Below are 5,617 nucleotides of genomic sequence, written 5' to 3' on the forward strand. Positions count from 1 at the left end.
ATCCTAGCTAGAATTGGGTTTTTGACTTCACAATTGAGGGAAAACTTAGGGGGCTCTATGGGTGGAAGGACCCATAGATGATTAAGCTAACATATGTCAAGTCAATTCCCTAATCAAGCTTGAATCAACGGAGGAAAATTTTCCCTCTTCTTCTTCTTAGATGAAATTCTTTTGGAGAGAATTTGGGTTCTTAGATGAATGAGCTAATGACTTAGTTTTAGGTGGATGGGTCTACCGCCCGTACTGGAAAGTCGTAGGTGGGTACTGGGGGCTAAACTTTGCAGGCCTTTCCAGGCCTTGACCCACGACCCCCACCTACGGGGCGTGGGTCCACCTACTGGCCGTAGGTGGACAAATGTAGGTGCTGCCATTTTTGCAGATTTGGGGCTGTTTTGAGGGTCCTCCCCAAGGACCCCTTGAATGGTCCTTGGGGGGTCGTACCTTGACGCCCTAACCCTTAAACCCCTATTCTAAGTACGGAAATCCTTTTTACAACTTTTAATCCTCATACCACACTCCAAAACTCTTACGAAAGGCTCTAGAACTCTCTAGTTCAACTTACTAATTTCCGGGGTGTTACAAAAGACCTATGAGGGCACATAGTTATGAGACAAGGAGATTTCTACTAGATACCCCACCTCAACTCACATATGGGCATCAATCTCAAGAGATTGCTACTACAAACCCCGCCTCAACTTACGTGAGGGCTTCCATCTCATATCAATATCCACTCGGTGCTAAGCATTATTCCCCACAGAGTACTTATCATTTCATTACTTGAGTTCATTATTATGGAAGAATGTATCAACACTCAATCCAACATCATTCATAAGATAGCTCCTAGATTCAATTGGTGAGAATAGCCTTTCAACCTAAGAATCCCCATATTGTGAGAAAACCTGTCACAACATGTCTTCATCATTCATAAGTATAGCCTTTCAATCAACACATCATCATTATCATAATCATGGAAACTTCATTCATAAGTGTGTGTGTGAGAATAGCCTTTCAACAACACCACAATTACTTCATAGTCATAATCACTTTATTCTCAAATTATTCATAAAACATGTGCATAAATATCATGATCATACATAATTCTCATAATTTTCCCTTCAAGGACCATGGATTATAGTTCATCAACACATCTAGAATTACTACATTAGACATGGATAATAACATGATTCAAGTAATCAATTTATAATATTCATAATTCTATAACATTCTACTTGCATCAATCAATACCCACACTTTAATATCCAATTTGAGAAAATAGGGTAATTAATGGATTCTTGAGGAATTTAACTTAAAATCATATAAAAGCATCAATATGTTCATAAACAAACATAATTCAATCATAAAAAAATGAATTTGAAAAGAATCCATGAGATTGAAGTCAAACCCTAACTTTGGGTTTTCTAGCTTTAAAATTAGGGGTTTTGAAGGGGCTCTATGGGTGAAGGCTACCCATATATGAAGAGCTACCGTACCTTATTGAAGATTTACCACAAATTTGAGGATAAAAGCTTGATTCTTCAACCCTAGCTTCACCTTTCTTCTTCTTCTTCCTTGTATAATTCTAGGGAGAGTTTATTTAGGGAAAATTGGTTATGGATTTGGGTTTTGGGATTATATGAAGTGAATGGGTTGGTTAATGACTTAAAAAGACTTATATAGGTATATTAAAACAATACAAAATGACCTCACATCATAATAACTAAAATAGAAATCACCTAAACTACCCTAGACTTAACCGATTTTAACCATCTTACAGGCCCCATCCATGACCCCACTTACGGGCGTGGACTGACCCATGGCCTGTACTGGTAGGGCGTGGGTTGGGGTTCTGCTGCCCCTCATCTTGGCCTTTGACCCATGAACCTCCTCCCACAGAGCATGGACCAACCTACGGGGCGTAGGTCCGTCCGTGGGTCACTGTTTTGGGCAGTCTTGAAGTTTGTTCTAGGGTCCTCCTCAAGGACCCTTGGTTGGTCCTTGGGAGTCGTACCTTGACGTTTAACCCCTAAACCCTTCATTCAAAGTACGAGAAGCAAATTTTACGACTCCAACCCTTACGACAAGCTCTAGTTAAGCCTACTAGTTTTCGGGGTGTTACATCCACTCATGTGATCAACTTTATAATTAAATCCCCTGTTAATTACTAGATTTCCCTAGACCTCACTGTCTCAAATTTCATCCAAGTCTGACCTAGGCTAGAAATTTTCAAGTCACTACTCAAAAATTTTCTAGCCCAAATTCTTTTTCCATTGGCTTTTCCATAACGACGGGTACAGGTCGTTACAGATGAATATCTTTGATCTTTGTTTTTTTATGCAAGACTCTCATTTATCTTGAATTCTAGGAAGCTTCACAGGTGCTTGAATTGATCTTCTCTAAATCATGTTATGCATGTAAGTTGTTAGCTTGGAAAGTTTCTTGTTCATGTACACTTTGTCAAGCCTTCTATTGTTTTAGTCAAGCTTGCTAGTTGATCTTCTATAGTAGAAGTCATTTTGATATTGTTTGATGATTGAAAAGTTGAGATGAGAGGTAGAGAATGTCCCACTGGGCATGTCAATTTAATTTGTGCAACAAATTTCAAAGAAACGCAAAATAATTTGCAATCACAAAAAAATATGAAAAAAATATAATCTTATTTATAAACATTGTGGGTACAAATACGTTTCCCCTTTACTATTATCTCCTAAGTTTTCCTCCGTGATTCATGGGTTATTCTTGAACATACAAGGTCATAACTTGATCTCTCTATGAATATCCCATTAATTAGGGAATGTTGAGAATTTAGTTGAGAAAGACAATATTTTATCTCTTCATGATCTCCTTGTGAATATCCAAAAGTTGTGGAATATTCTAGATGACTCTTTTGAAGAATATAATACCCTCTATATATTCATAAGCTCGAGTTAGAGTAGAGTAGCCTCCAAGAATCCTAACTTAGGTTGTAGAGTCCCAATTGATATTGAACATGTCTTGTAGAGTGCCATAAAATTTTGATGTCTATAAATGCCCTGTACTTCAAGGCTTGTCGGAGTATAGAGTTGATGAAACTCAAAGACGAGACTTTGGGATTTTGTGCCTTCAAATTTGCGGATTTGATTTTTTAGAGAAGAGATGAAGGGTACATTTAGTCCCACTAGGCGTGACAATTTGTTTGCCACAAATTTTAAAATAAATAAGAAGAATAATGTTATTTAGATTTTAAAATAAATAAGAAGAATAATGTTATTTAGTATTTATCAAGATTGTGGAGTACAAATTTATTGATAATTTGATTCTTCTCTTTGAATTTTCTCTGTGATTTGAGGGTATTTAATGGCATATTTCTCGAACTAGGATGATATAGGCCTCCTTGAAATTTATTTGAATCTCGATTTATCTTTGTCAATATTCCATGAATTTGTGAAATATTCAAAATCTATTTGAGAAAGACAATATTCGATGTCTTTGTGATCCTATTTTTGAATACGCAAGAGTTATGATATATTCAAGATCTTGATCTTTATGAATACCCAAGAGTTTATGGGATAATCGAGATTTCTTTGAGAAACCTGATATTTGTTGTCTTCATGATCTCTTTGTGAATACCCCAATAGTTATGAGATTTTTGAGATGCCTTTCAAGAATATACCCTTTATATTGGCATGAGATGGGGTTTAGGGTAGAATAACCTTGAATAATCCTTAGCATAATCGAACACCTCAGGTAGATTCCCAAAAAAAATCACTGTCTACATAAACTATAGGTCTTTAGGTCTTCTACTACACTTTTCAATAATTAGAAACACAACAAAGAGATGGGTTGTTACTTTATAGAAATATCCAAAAGTTCTTTTCAATTGCTCTTGGGTTGATATTAAAAAATCTAGGGATTTGGATGATAATCTAGTATCAATCCTTGATAATGTTCATTAATTTGACTATAGGATGACAAAGAACTCAGCTTGGCTGTTTAAGAATGAGTCTAGGCCGAAATATCTCTCCAAAACTCAAACAAAATGATAAAGGGTTTAAAATTTCCGAAATTCAATATTTATAGAATTGTTGTTACTTACCGACGAAAAAACAAAAAAAAATATTGCTGAAACTATATTGCTAATTGAGCAAGTAATATTTATAAGTCTAAAATATTTGTACTTGTGTGCCATGTTGGCGTCCACTAGGAATTGAACTTATGCTTTCCGTGTAAACTATTACTCTCAAACTAGTGCGATAGCCTTGTAACCCCTAATTCCTTCCATTCATCCGAATTAACATCATAGTAAATAAGTTGCCCAGTTTTGCTCTCAACTAGCAAAAACTGATCCTTCCAAAAAACCTAATGGGGATTCAACATTAAGAGATCTTATTGTGTATTTTTTTAATCCAAGATTCGCTTACACTGTACTCCTTCATTATCCAATATGAAGAAAATCTTGTGTTGGGTCAATTGCACATCCTGAATCGTTGTAACAAATTGACGCAAGACATTGGTTTAAGACTAAAAGGCCATAACGTGACTGCTTAATAGAATGACAAGCATCTGGCATATCCATATTACGAAAAATCTCTGTTCCAATGTCAAAACAAAGAATCACCACTTTTTCTGTACTTGCAAACCAGTGAACCCCTTCCTTGTAAATCATCTCAGAACAAGGTAAATAGTATATGCTAGGCACTCTACAGGTTCGAGCTCTCTCCAAGAATCAGTACTCAATTCATAAACATCAACTTTGCTATTTCTACCCTCAGCATAACCATAAGGAGGATCCCAGAAAACATCTGAAAGCCTTACGACCTTGTAGTCATTCAGAATTGAGACGAACCCAAACCCAACACCTTCAATGGTACGATGGTAACCTTGGGACAACCAAAAGGACAAGGTGGCACTTGTCGGTAATGTCTCGTAGCTGGATTAATCAAGACAGTGACAACTGAATCCGTTAGAGCAATCAAGCCATGGCAAGGACCTATGAGATGGTGAAATAAACTACCATAATCATTTGTTAGATGTGGCACATTTAGATCTGGATGAAGAGGAATAAAACCATCATCACCAATATGAGAAATAAAAGACAAGACATTTTTAAATTGTTCTGATTCTTCTTTGGTGGAGCGCTTGAAGAGAATTAATTCATCTTTTGTGATTGTGGCGTGGTTTAGATGGAGATTCGCGAATGTGGTGGATCCTATGAGAACATATAAAGTTTTTGAGATACTCTTGAATCGCATGAGTGATTTTACTGGAAGCCTTATGAATATATAGATCCCAACGTCTTCAGACAATTTCATTGAAATTCCACACGCCATTTTTATTCTAGGGAATGACAAAGGAGCTTATTTGATCTGAATTGGATCAAGAAACCTACTCTTTGCATGGTCAGCTCCCTAACAAACTACTCGTTACACGTGCATTCTTTGTGGTTATAAGTAGGGGTCTTGAAATATATTAAAACGAGTTTAGAAATTGATATTGAATTGGGTCTTGATCCGCCCAAATTTATTTCGGGCTCAAAAGAACTTAAAAATGGGTTGTGCCTTGACACGCTCAATTTGACCCGATTAATCTCAATAATTTTATTATATTGTTATTTAAATTTTCTAATCACAATTTGAATTTT

The 5,617-nt window shown here is 36.2% G+C and overlaps 1 pseudogene; it reads right to left on the reverse strand.

Annotated features, from left to right (window-relative positions):
* Nucleotides 1-4,139: 4,139 nt before the first annotated feature.
* On the reverse strand, nucleotides 4,140-5,306 carry LOC125838459 (F-box protein At3g07870-like; annotated as a pseudogene).
* Nucleotides 5,307-5,617: the final 311 nt, after the last annotated feature.

Source organism: Solanum verrucosum, unplaced genomic scaffold (genome assembly GCF_900185275.1).
Source record: "Solanum verrucosum unplaced genomic scaffold, falcon-dt-bn FXZP01000286.1, whole genome shotgun sequence".
In the NCBI taxonomy this organism is placed as follows: domain Eukaryota; kingdom Viridiplantae; phylum Streptophyta; class Magnoliopsida; order Solanales; family Solanaceae; genus Solanum; species Solanum verrucosum.